General features: G+C 35.1%; 1 long non-coding RNA gene across 1 annotated transcript in view; it reads right to left on the reverse strand.

The window, feature by feature from the left end:
* Window positions 1–338: 338 nt before the first annotated feature.
* LOC112127380 overlaps window positions 339–14,762 on the reverse strand; it is a 53,486-nt gene continuing 39,062 nt past the window's right edge. The window contains exon 3 of the long non-coding RNA XR_002910545.1: window positions 339–414. This is a non-coding gene — a long non-coding RNA (uncharacterized LOC112127380). The remainder of the gene's footprint in view (window positions 415–14,762) is intronic.

Raw genomic sequence — 14,762 nt, forward strand, 5'->3', positions numbered from 1 at the left:
TGATGAAATAGGACTCACCGATGTGCTTTAGGCAGAGCACAGGGGATACAATAGCTCTTAAAGGGCGCAGTATACCATACCCTGAAATATTACATCTACATCTACATCTACATTTGCAAGGAAAAATGAAATTGTACATTTAAGGTTATTTTATAGGTATTAAATGAAAAAAAAGTTTTTAATTTTTTAAAGCGTGTTTACTAAATAAAATTAACAAGTATAAAGTCAACTTAAGTAGATATTACATAAAAACTACCTTCAATTATCAAACAAGTAACATTGAGAAAAATATAGTAATAAACAAGAGTGGAGAAATTGCTCAAATTTATTTAAGAATAGCCCATTATACAATAACTGTCCCCATCCCTGCGACCAAGGCCTGTTAAGTCCTGAAGAAAGTTTTGAAGAATTCGCCTGGACAAAAGATTTTGAATTTTCGTTATTATGGTGAATCAATGAATTTTATGGGACGGAAGAAAGGACACGGAATGTTTAGGTCCCTAATGGTAGTTTCGTTGGAAACATAAATGAATGAATTTTTTAAAAATTATGGATTGGAAAGTTTGAACCCGAAGGATAATGTAATCTATGGGTGAATCCCATATTTCCAGTCTGTACGTTCATATTAGCTTTACCAAGGAGTCATAGAACAGGGTTTTTTTCTGAGAAGAATTTTGAACGTTTATCAAGAAATTGTGTCATCCTGTATCGTGTCATAATTTCTTGACATTTTTGTTCGTGCGTGGATCTGACGCTCATGGAACATTGTTTGCAGTTGAGAGGGTAACATTGTTTAAGTAAATTGGAGGAAGAAAACAGCAGGATTGACACTATATATATATATATAGGAGAATGGTAAACCCAATCCCAATTCTGTTGTCGTAGATTTAGAGAAAAGGAAAGGGTGGAAGGGTGGCCGATAGCAGAGAGATAGAGACGCACATCTCGCAGAGTCGATCATTTGCCAGGATTGGCTTTTTTTCTGAATCCGTCAATACGGATATAACAAAATAATCCAAGTCTTCACATTTAATAACAACATTTATTCACTAAAATCCGCACAGGATGTATCGAAGCCGAAGCCAGACACTCCCCCACCGAAGAACTCGCATTCCATAAAAATCTTACAGAGGCAAAAAACTGACAAACCTGTTGAAGTGACAACCACTGTAAAACTTTGTAAAACTGTAAAACTCGTGACCACGATTACTCTCTTTTCGTAGCACTGGTTCTTTACCAAAACCCTCTCGCTTCGCGTTACTTGGAGGGGATTATCTAGCGTCCAAGAAAGTCACGAAATGTGTTACCTCGACCTTTACTCATCTTCATTCTAACGGTACTATATAGTTAATACTATAATCTTTACACAATTAATTATTAATTCGTTTAAAAAACAATTAGCTACACAAAGTGTTGATGTAGATAAAGAAAGTTTGCATTCTGTTAATCGTGATCGCGAAACCGGTACACGTCCGTTATGTATATATCTTGGTGTTTCACAATGGAGAGTTCGGGATACCCTCCGTCGGGAGGATTTTACCCTTACCTTTACGAGGGTGCAAAGTTTCGAACGAAATGACCACCAGCAAGGGAGAGGAAAAGTGAAATCGATGCTAAAGATGTTCATTAGGAACAAAGACATTACCAACCTGATGAAGTTGTCAACTGATAGAAAAGCACAATGCTTGAATCGAACCATAAAGAATTGAAATAAAATAAAAAGGTAGACGGATTTACTGGAAAAATTGAGCGTGCCCCCCTTTATCGACACAAGTTTTTTCAATAAAATACAAAATTTTTGGGCCTTCTAGAAGCGCAATCCAAAAAGCTGGGTGTAGCGCTGGAAGGTAATGGAATGGGGTATTTTTGCAAAGCTCCAGGGGTTTGTAGTTATAAACAGTTATCAATCCTACATTTTCAAAAATTCCAAATTTCGACAATTTTGTTTTTTCTGAATTTTTCGTGCAAAACTTTTCCGTCAATTCTGCAATGTAAATAAGATTTCTTACAGAAAATTCAACGTTCTTTCATGCTGCACAAACCTGAGTTTTGTATAATTCAATAAGTAATTCTGAAATTTACAAGCAATTTAATGGTCCTAAGTCGAAATATAGAAAAAAAAAAACAAATACCTAAAACCTTATATATATAATTAATTAACGTTTTAAGTTGAGATAAAAAAGTCAGTGTCACGAAAAATGGCAAAAAGGAGGGAAAATTCAAAAGGTGGGGTTGAAATGGGAAGTTAGTGCCCGAGGGGATCGAGGTTACGATAGCACAAGTGGNTCTCTCTCTCTCTCTCTCTCTCACTCTCTCTCTCAGTCTCACCTCTCTCTCCCTCTCTCTCTCTCTCACTCTCTCTCTCACTCTCTCTCTCTCTCTCTCAGTCTCACCTCTCTCCCTCTCTCTCTCTCTCTATCTATCTATCTATCAATCACCCATTGTAAAGTTAATCGGTTAATCGGTTTTATTTGAAAACAAGTAAGTCTGGTAACGAACAGGCTAAAATTTAACTATTCCATGAAAGTACCGAAAGACATATAAATTAAAGTTGAGCAGATTAAAATGAAATGAACAACAATTAATTTAATGAAATAATAGTTCCGTACTACTATAATCTCGAAGAATATGCAATAAACAACTGAGTCTAATTGATTTGTATTTTTTTTCTCTTCAGAAAACCTTTGACCTTAATAATGAGCACTTCTTAAAGTTCACCTCCTTTGTTTCCTAGGCAACCATGACAGGGTGGTGGTTATCTCTTACTAAGTATCTTTAAAATCCATTACTTCGCTTTCATTATCGTGGCAAATAGCAATACTGATTACTTGTTGCTCACTGACTTTTTTTCGAGCAAATTTGTTTATGTTCTCATTAAACAGGAAAAGTTTGTTAACAGATAACATTACTTCGACGATTTTCATCAGCTGCAATATACTATATCCAATTTGAAATTAAACCAAACATTTTTGTTTAAATTCATTTATTTGTATCTAGAACTGTACGTGTTAAACATGTACATGAAACAAACAATAAAAATGGAAACACAATAGAAACAATTGGTTGACAAACCTGAGAAAATATCAGACCAAAATGATCGGAAAAGGGAAACTACTGATTCTTTATTCATCAGACCCCAAGAAAAAAATTAACTTTTATTTTTACTTAATGCATTTATTTACTTAATTTTATACATGAATGTTTGTTAAACATTTAATGTGATCCAACGCCTCTTTGACAGTTTCCAAGAACCTATTTAACCTACTAATCTTAGTAATATTTGGAGGATAGGATAAGTAAGATTTAGTGTTAAAGTCAAATATTTAAACCTCGTAGTCATTCATCAGCAGCATTTTTTACTCCAACGTCCATCCACGGGAGAAGGTAGTCGTGGTGAAAAAATATCATCTCTTGGTTGCAGTAAAGTGGGGAGTTCCTCAGGGTTACATCTTCGGGCAATATTTTTTCTGTCTCTACTTTTATGATCCATACGCAATTTCCAAGCCCTATTTATTTCTTCCTATTTGTATAAAAATATACATTGAGCATGTAGTATTTTATTTATTATAAACAAATCCGACAGATCAGCTAGACCGTTTTAGTCGGTGGACGATTGAGGAAAGATGTCTTTACTCGGCTAACATCATTGATCCCGATTATATCCTAATATGGTACGTATTGTTAAAAAAATTCTATTTTCACATAAGAAATCCAATCTAAATCCAAAATAGAAATTGAAGATTTATAAGCTTGTAACATGGAGTTATTCATACGTAAATCTACGAAATGTTTGCCATTTCCCCCCTCGTTTTATCTGGTCCGGTGATTGGATAAAACTAAACAGTAAACATGATCGCAATCGTTCCGTTTTCATAACCCTCCGGTTCATTAATGGCTGAAAAAAGTGCGTTAATAATTTACAGTAGATGCTCTTTTAGAATTTTTCATGAATGACGTACGGGGTTATGCCATTTAAAATGATCCAAATAAATGAGGAAAAGTGATAAGTAAATACTCTTCATATTTTCACATAATTAATTTTCCTTTTTATCTAAGGTCTTGGTTGAAATAAAAAAGTATAATTAATTGAAATAATTAATACGGCCAATTACTGCTGAACATATATGGATTTTCATATAATTTCTAAAATGACTATTACAACATTCCATGGTTACACTCGAACAAAACATTTTTTTAGAAATAAAAGTGATGAAACACATTTCAAAATATTCTGTCTTTATTTTAAAACTGTTGAATAATATTTAACAAGTTAGTATCATGAATGATTTATATCAGTGTGGAATTTGCCATAGATGGTATAAGACAAGACGAATTACCTAAAAAGTTTTAGAACAAAGGGCAAAACAAAAAGTCAGCGATTAAAGCATGCACTTACTTAACTCCTTCCCACCAGCTTATGCTTCGGCTATTTGGTTGTTTCAAAGTTTGTAAGAAGTGAATTAGGTTTATCCTCGGAGGAGGTCGTTTCAAGTCATTTATCTTCCAAGCACTACATGTCGCCCGGTTTGGGAACAGCCAAAAACTTCGAGATCCCTTGTTGCCACGATTCTGAATCTAAACTCCTAAACTAAACTTCCGAAATACACCACTGGATTTTCTTAAAGGAATTTCATTTCATTAATAACTGCATTATTCTTCTGTCCGAATAACTAACAATAAGTGTATTTTATCAACGATTTACAAGACGTTATAATTTAATAAGAAATGTACCTCTTGATTGTAAATGAATTTGTTTCTTTTAAAATTTTCACATATTTAATTTTTCGAATAATATTTGTAAAGGATTTGTACAGAAACACATCATACTTATTAATTGCACTAAAGTTGGTGGACCGATTGATCAAATAATTTTTTTCAATTAATTAATTTTCACGTAAGGTATTGGTTGAGATAAAAAGTAAGTGTCACGAGCGGGATTCGAACCCACGACCTCCGGCTAAATACGCCTCTGCTCTACCACTAGAGCTATCGTGACTTCCATCAACCAACTTCCCATCTCAATGTACCTTTCGAATTTTCCCTCCTTTTTGCCATTTTTCAAATGTAGTATAATCTATTCGATTCTCGGCGACAAATGAAATGGCCAACGGCGAGCTTTGATGAAAATATACTTCATTTTACTTATTAAATCCATTAGAGTTCGAAGTCAGATTGACCAAATTACTTTTATCAATTCTTTATTCTTTATGTAAGGTATTTGTTGAAATAAAAAAGCCAGTGTCACGAGCGGGATTCGAACCCACGACCTTCGGCTAGATACGCCGCTACTCTACCACTTGAGCTATTGTGACTTCGATCCACTCGAACACCAACTTCCCATTATATTTTATTCAAGTTTTTATTTGGCTCTATTAATATTTATAATGGATTTGTACAGAAACTCATCATACTTATTAGTTCCATTAGAGTTGTTGGTCCGATTAACCAAATAATTTTTTCAATTAATTAATCTTTATGTAAGGTATTGGTTGAGATAAAAAAGTCAATGTCACGAACAGGATTCGAACCCACGACCTTCCGCTAGATACGCCGCTACTCTGCCACTTGAGCTATCGTTACTTCGATCCACTCAGACACCAACTTCCCATCTCAACCCCACCTTTAAATTTTCCCTCCTTTTTTCCAAAATTTCACCCAAAATTTGAAAGGTAGGTTGAGATGCGAAATTGATGCTCGAGTGGATCGAACTCACGATAGCTCAAGTGGTAGAGCAGCGGCGTATTTCTACTATAACAATATTTTAAACAACGAGGATTATCTCAAAGGATAAGGTAATTCCCAACCGCAGGTTCGGCAGTGCGAGCTGAGACAGAAAAGGACGAGGAAGGACTCTTTTTCAAGTTGTTGTAGGCACCTGATCTTTGCTGTAAATGGCAAGGAGTTGTGTATGTCACAGATCACTTATTTTTGTTTTATTTTCCTAACCTGAATACATTTATTTTTATTGTTATATGTGGTGATTAGTGACCGTTAATCTATGATTTTTCAGAGATCGTGAGATGGGGTCTTGTGTGATGTAGGTTTCAGATTCAAATTCAATATAGATAACATACGTAAATCAACACATCACATTCAACAAATCAAACATTTTCACAGTCTAATTTTTCAACTATTTAGCTTTCCTTTTCCTATTTATCCCCGTCTATATAATCCTGAAAGGATAATCTGGCCGAACCTTTACCAACGTTTTTTCCCTTCGTCGGCACTTTTCACCTCAAAGAATCCGACGCCTTATACAAAAATGTCTTTTCTATACCGACTTCCTTCCCCACCCCTTCAAAATCCATCGTATATAAACATAAAACAGCAATATCTCACTGGCACTCTCAACACGACACGCAAGAATGGCACAATTACACAGAAAACAAACACTTTGAGTGAGTAGAAATACTTTGATTGAATATGAAAAATATGTTTTGCATTGTATAAATTAACTTTTTTCCACATCCAATGTTTGTAAATCTCAATAAAGATCGAAACGTTGGCACGATAAAAAAAATGTTTTTCTGAAACCTACATCACACCAGACCGCATCTCACGATCTCTCAATAGTTATTGTTATGATTTCTTTGAGACAGGTCCAGATTTTTGTCTTTTTGCTATTAATTTGTTTGGAACGGATAGTTTTTTTTTGTTTTTATTTTACACTTGTGAGTGAAACGAGTTGCTTCGAGTAAAAGGGATCCACGCAAAGATCGTTATAAGCCGAAAGTCGTGGGTTCGAAACCCGCTCGTGACACTGACTTTTTTATCTCAACTTACATAAAGTTTAAATAATTGAAAAAATACTTATTAATTGAAATTAGTTAATAAAAGAACCTCTACAGATTTTTAATCAATTTTTATTTAAAGCTGCCGATACTGTTTATTTTGGAAATTTACGAACAAAAGATTGAGTCAGTTAGCACGAGTACAAACTGAGTTTCAAAGTGGAATTTACCCATTCGTGTACAGTGAATAGGGTTAATCGAAACGTTTCGTTATCCCATCCCGAGGGCGGTCTGTGAAAACGTTTTGATTGATTCTTTGTCGCTGGCCCGGAGGGATGTTTAAATCAAACAGCTTGTAGAGTCAGACACCCTTTGGAAACCAATAAGGGCAGGTTTACTGTAAGTGAAGAGGAATTGAAACAAGAGAGAAGCGATACAGATAATAATAATGTGGGGGCCTGACAATTACACCAAGGGAATGCCTTGAATACTGATTCAGCCGCTGACACCCCAAGAGAAGGACTCTTTGATGGGCCAGGGAGATTAGGCCTAAGAGAGTAAATGTCAGCAAGTAAACAGCTTTTGTTGAAGGATTAAAATGATGGTTCGATGAATAATTATAATGAATAAACAATATATTAACTTAAGTATTTAGGCATAGATTTACAAGTGAAATGAAAAATATTATCAGCCACTTTCATTTTTATTTTGTAAACTAATTCCAACTTTTAATATTTTATGAAAGTTAATTAAGGTTTTTAGTTGAGATGAAAAAAAGCTAATGGCACGAGAGGGATTCGAACCACGACCTTCGGCTAGATACGCCTCTGCTCTACCACCTGAGATACCGTGACCTCGATCCACTCGGACATCAACTCCCCATCTCAACCCCACCTTATGAGTTTTCCCTCCTTTTGCCATTTTTCAAATGTCGTGTAATCGGTTTGGATTCTCGACGACAATTGAAATGGCAATGAATATATAATAATTTAATATATATAATAATATATGATCACCTAACCTTTTACTTCAAGGTGAATATCAGTCACGTGGCACCTCGTTGGGAGCTGAAAATAAAGCGGTAAGTCTATCATACAGCTCTCCAGTGAATTGTCCGCACAAAACAGAAAACAGATCCACAGTCAAAGTGGGAGAATAAGAGAAGAGACTAGGATTTTAGGAGAACTAATGGGTAGAAGGTGATGGCACGACAGAACTGGCGGAGGATGGAAAGCGGCTGTGGGATATCTGGAAAATATGAAGTTTACGGTCTGAGGAAGAAATACGGCGATTCTTAATGTTAAAAGGAGGGATAAAAGGTAAGGATTGGAGGACGTAACGGGATTCATAAACAATTTTCAGCAATAAGGTTAAGCCAATTTTCAGTTGCCCAGGAGCAAATTGAATTAAATCCTCTTGAGTTTTTACAATTACGGCCAGTAAGGCAGTAAGTGGAAAGGGAAGGTAAATTTGGCAGTCGACTGCATAAAGATGATGAGAGCGATAATTTACGGAATTAGGGAAGTCGTTAATGTAGCAACAAAAAAGAGAAGCAGATATACTCGATCTTTGATGGACTCCAGAAGTGGTGGGCTGTGGAGAGGATAGGGTTTACCTGGGATGGCTACTAAACGGGATCGATCTGAAATGAAGGAGTGAAACCAATAGAGGCCGTTTATCGTAACAAAGAGAAGAGAATGATGTATTATCAACAGATCTTACTTTAATTCCGAAGTGTTAAAGACGTACGACTCCAAAAAACCAAACATTAAGCATAATATTTACGATCTAAAGCAGAATATTGAGAACATTTAACACATAAACACATTTTCACCTGACATCCGAGTGAATTTAAACTTGACCTCCGAATATAAAGGGCACGTTTGTTACAGATTCCATTTATCCGGCGATAAAGCTCAATCTGGGCAACTGGAATAGAGTCTGCGTTGATTAATATTCAGCCACTCTGATTAGAATGCATTTCGACCAGCAATCCCTACGTATCGACGGTCAAATCCGACACCGTTCGGGCATCTCTTAAGGGACGGACTTAATTAACTTAGGCCATGAATTTCGATTAGATTTTCCATTCGAAATTCGTTATTAAGCAGCTAATTCGTTAATCTTACCGGTTTGTGTTAACCCCTGTGGGATAAGTGGAAGGGTAAAATCAAAGCAGTTTATCACAAACAGCAACATTTACACTGACAGAACAAGGGTCTATTATCAGATCTCATTTCTTGAAAATTATTAATCAGATATAAAAAGTAAATAGGTACATAACCCATGTCGATATTTACAATACAATTACGAGCTTAAGTAAAAATTCGTGACACACAGGTGTACTTAACGACCAACAACCGTTGGCTGTAGAGGACTAAAGATCAAACTACTGTACAATAATTGTTCCAAATTTTGGGATTGAACTCAGTGCCACTAGCAAGGAAATTGCGAGTTCGACATAACCTCTCGGCCATCGCTCGTGGTCTTTCTAGTGACATGCGATACTCGAAAATATTTGTTTCCAATACTCGATGCTCGTATCGAAAGAAATATTCGATACTACTTAAGTATCGACAGGAATGATTCGATACTAATGAGTACTTGCTCATATGAGTACTTTTTCGTTTATTCATAAATGATCCAATTATTATTGTGGACTTCCAGAAATTGCAGTTTTTTTGTTTGTTTTTTAGTAGTATTTTATACAGTATACAGTGGGTACGTAGGTAAGAGGAAGGAAAAGCTGCCAGCACATTTCAACATAATTCATATTTCAATATTATCGTTATCGAGTTTTGAGAAAATTGCTCAATGGATGTTTGGTTTTCAAATGTTTGAAAAGATAAGACGTATTCCCACTGTATTTCCCAGAGTTTTCAAGATGTCAACGATTAAGTTTTGTTAGTAAAATAACCTCATGCCTTATTTTGGGAGGAGACATGATTAGGTATCTACCTACGAGAAGGATGGCGAACACATTTTAGGGACTTGAAGACAAAAACATTTTATAAGAAATTACTGAAATTAAAAGTGCGAGGTGCGACGCGGGAAAGAATTCTGAGTTACCAGAATTATCAGCAGAGTTACCAACCACCAATTAAAAATCTAGATTAACTTTGTTGAAATAAGCCGCTAGTAGGCGCTCTTAACAGTAACTAGTCAATTTCCCAGTATGATGTGAGGTGAGTTTCGAATGGTTAATAACAATTCAATATTACTTGAACACTGGACGAAAAATCTATTTGAGTATATTTTCCGATACTACAAAAATTATTCGATACAGAACTTATATAGAATGACAATATTCGATACCAAAATTACTCGGTAGCTAAAGAAAATACTCGATACTTTACTCATATCGATTGGTATCGCACGTCACTAGGTCTTTCTACATCTTGTAAATATCACAAATATCTCTTCACATTATCGTATAAATATCAACAACTAAAAATGAACATGCCTGACAAACAAACATCTAGAATGTAAGGTTTATTAGAAGGAACTTCCGACATTTTGAGTAATTTTGCCCTGAACAAATATCAATACGGTCTGTGATAAAAGTGTACCATATTGTACTTCGGTTTGACAAGTAAGATCTGGCTGATGGCCCGACCATCCTAAACATATTAATAACATATTAACTGGTCAAGCGGACCACGAAATTAGTGAAGCCATTGTTATGAATGGTTCTGAAGACCGATGCAACCATGTGGGGTGAACATTGAGCAACCTATCGACACAACTTTGACTTACATTCCTGAAGTAGCCCAAAAATTAAAAATCCTCTTCAAAAATAGAATAGGTAATGTGTAGATTACGTACTGTTATAAGAATGTTGTGTCAGTACACTCGAACCTAAAAACGGAAGAAACCAGTTGCTATACAGTCCAACGTTATATACAGAGTTTTCTGTGCTAACGTTGATACACCGTATGTGGGTCGAACAAAACAGCTAGTCTTTCTTAGAATGAGCCAACATAAGTTGGTCTGTGTTTTTTCACTGTGACTTTTTCGCACATGCCACACGGAAAAATCATTATTTTAATTTGGATTCCTCAGAGTTTCTTAGAAAGGAAAAGAATTTTGAAAGGCAACTCTTGGAGAAGCTATGTAAACATACCACTCTGTACATATGCAATTTACAAATAGATAGGTTGGGGTCTATCTTCGTATGTGCTGGGTTTTGAATGTTCATTACGGGACAGAAAATCTTAAAAACGGTGGTGGCCTCGTTGGAATGCATGTGAATCTCAGTTCAGATTGGTTTCCTGTTAAAAACTATTTTAGTTGTTTTGCAGTATAAAATGTTTGTAAATATATATGTAAAGAATATATATGTAATATAAGGTACGTGGAATGTTTAAAGAAGTTATTGCTCCATATATTAGATTTAAAAGGATTAGGAATTGTAACAACTATTTATAAAATGTAACTGTGGAAAAAATGTATTTAGGCCCTGATGATTTTAATATAATAAACAGAAACTGGGCGCAGCTCAGAAATGCTTGTTTCGTGACCTCCAAAGAGATACAACATCCAACAAGAAATCAAAAATGCAGCAGGTCGATAATTAAAACAAAAATTTAAACTAAAGAAGCTCGACAAGCGGGTACGCACGAACTAACCGAAGCCCAAAGAAATCGGCAATTTGAAATTTGTACGCCTCGTCTGTTGTACCACCAAAATGATCCATTTATCGATCGAATCATCTCGTTGATGTCAACTGGGCTCTGACGACAACAGGAGGCTTAGAATCAGTTGTTCGTCAAGGACGAATGGCCAAAACACTTCCTATAACCAAATCTGCAGCAAAAAAAAGGTTATGGTGTCTGTTTGGTGGTGTACTGCTGGGGCTGTTCAAAATAATTTCCTAAATTACGGTGAAACTATCACAGCAGAGAAATATCATCAAACGTTCGACAAAATGCAGTGGAACTGCAGCTTTGTCCAGCATTGGTATACCGTAAGAGGCCGATACATCTTCATGATAACGTCAGGCAAGATGTAGCAATGCCAACATCCGAAAACTTAAGGACTTAGTGTATGAAATCTTACCACACCCTCAATATTCATCGACCTCTGTCCTTTTTTAAGCATTTTGATGAATTTTTGAGGAATTACATTTTTAGAGAACGCGGTGAAGCCGAAAGCGCCGTCCAAGATTACATTGTGAGAGGAAATAAAGATTTTTATGTCTGGGGGATAAAAGCGCTTATATATANAATCAAAATTTAAAAACTTAATAAATTCATTCAAAATTTCCTTGGGTTTTTATATTTTATTATTAAATTCATTAGATTTCATGGTCCCGTTGACCAAATAACTTATTTCAATTAATTAATCTTCATGTATGGTATTGGTTGAGATAAAAAAGCCAGTGTCACGAGCGGGATTCGAATCCATGAACTTCGGCTCAATACGCCGCTGTTCGAACCACTTGAACTGTCCTGACAACAACCTTTTGAATTTTCCCTCCATTTTTCCTTTTTTTATTATTATCATCCTTTCCACCTTACCAATCCTTCAACCACGGTTTTTTCTTTTCCTCCCTTTATTTCTTCATTTTTGAAAAAAGTAATCAAAAAAACAATTGCACCACTAAAAAATATTTATTGGAGAACAAAAGATACCAGAAAATGAATCTAATTTAAAAGTCCTTTATTTACACTTGTTCACTATTTGATATTATTACTTCTGATGTAATAATGTAATGTTCTTACTTCATATCATGCCTAACGTTGCCTCCAGTATATCAGATACTTGGCCACTACAATCGCGCCTCTGAAGCGTAGCAACTTATGTATGTATAAGGGAAAAACAAAATGTGCATCCCTTGTATATGCATATATGTATTACATAAATACAATAAAATACTCTAAATTCTTAACTAAACGCTATTTTGAGGAGGTACTTTGTCTTACTCACACTACTAGTCACAAAGCTTGTCAAACTAATAATAGTCAACATAGTATGTAACAATACAACATAGTTGTATACTTATAATAGTAAATTACTGCTACCTTCGATTCGGTAGCATATAACAACGAAAGGAAATATGTATATACAACATTAAAGAGAAGTTTAGAGAAAATACCCTTGGTATCTGTCGGGATGCGTTGGATGAACAGATTTAGGGTGGTTGGGATGATTTTGTGAAATTTCCGATAACGGGAGCGGATTTCATCTTGGAAGGATGGAACATTTACGCCTTATGATTACTTTCGTTCGATGCATAACATATTGAACAGTTGGGATGCTGCGGATATAGGATTAATTAGTTGAACCCCATACTTTCATGGCCTAAGTTCATATCGGCTTTACAATATAGAAGCCTTTTATTTTCCACAGATAAGTCTGAGCGTTTGTCAACTTCTTGGCGTTTCCGTCGTGTGTGAGGATTCATGTCAAGAATTTATCGATGTACAGTTCGAGGCATGTTTGATGTGTGGAATCTGATTGTTTTGTATGTTATACTATATGTTTTGTGTGATGTGATGATGTTATATGTATGTTATGGATATTTAAATTGATTAATGATATTGGCGTAGCTGCGACTGAGTTTACATGTTCTGTAATTGATGCTACTGTTGATGAACACCATTTCTAAACAGTTACGTTTATGTTTGTTTTGTTCTGTCTTTAATATTTTTGGATTCTTGAAGTCAAAATTTGTTTGCGTTTAAAATGTGCCCTAGTGTCTAAAAATGGTATTGTTTTCGATTTCATGTGTAAATTGTAGGCGTGGGTGAAAGCTATTAAATATATCCAATGTAGTTTGAATTTGATCTGTGGAAACTGCTGTCAATATATCATCTATGTATTTAGTGAGGAAGGATAATGTGAAAGGAACTCAGTCGCAGATACGCCAATATAATTAATCAAACTAAATATCGAGAACATACATATATCATGGCATCACACAAAACATTATAACATATAAAACAATCATCTCTTTCAACACATCAAACATTTCTACAAAGCCTAATTTTTCATCAATTTGGCTTTCCTTTCCCTAATTATCCCCGTCTGTATAATCCTGAAAGGATAATCAGGAAAGGATATTTACCCTCTTTTTTCCCATTGTCGGCTCTTTTCACCTCAAAGAAGCCGACTCTTCATATAAAAATATCTTTCTATCCCGACTTCCTTCCCCACCCCTTCAAAATCCAACGTATATATACATAAAACAGCAATATCTCACTGGCACTCTCAACACGACACACATGAAGTGCACAATTACGCAGCAAACAAAGACACCAGACCAATAGTCCAATTTAAGAGAGGAAGACATAATGGCACTGGTAAATAGTTATATGGCAGTTGCTTAAGCCACCTTGTTGGTTTGAGAATTTATGATTTGATGAATTATTTTCTTTATATGAGGCAGAACAATGGGTAGGTTTTGCAAATTTAGGAAACATCTGTAAGTACGAGTGCCATACTATAAGCACATCCTTGTTGATAATTTGCTATAGACAAACAACTCAATAACTCAACTAATTAATTGATGCTTCATTACTCAAATATTAAATAAAGTCCAACATACATTTAACTTCATGGTTTAAATAGTTTACATAGTGATTCAACCTGTCAATTTTGCGTAGTATCTGGTCTTCTGTGTAAAAAAAACATTCCAACAAGTTTAAGAAAGAAGTACCAAAGAACCATTTGATTTGATATCGGTACTTGAACTTTGTTCCACAAGGCTGCTTAATTTTTTCTCCAAACATTCTCAAACGCTGAAATAAATTATGGGTTAAACTCAAGTAACACCTTTACTTGCAACAATCCAATAATGTGTATAATTTTCTTTTATCGGACAAAATAATAGAAAACGTTTTGATAAAAGATTATTTCAATTTCAAAAGTATTTAGCAAGTAGGTAGTTTTCTGTTCAGAATTCGCTTTATTTGGTATAAAATGATGACAGGTCATCAAAAAACCACCATGGACTTTATGGATAATAATACCCTGAAGTTAAAATTATCCATCATAGTTGTGTTTCGTTATGTTATTTAGCCGATTCGG

This window comes from Cimex lectularius, unplaced genomic scaffold (genome assembly GCF_000648675.2).
Source record: "Cimex lectularius strain Harlan isolate CLEC.00 unplaced genomic scaffold, Clec_2.1 scaffold1, whole genome shotgun sequence".
Taxonomy (NCBI): Eukaryota; Metazoa; Arthropoda; class Insecta; order Hemiptera; family Cimicidae; genus Cimex; species Cimex lectularius.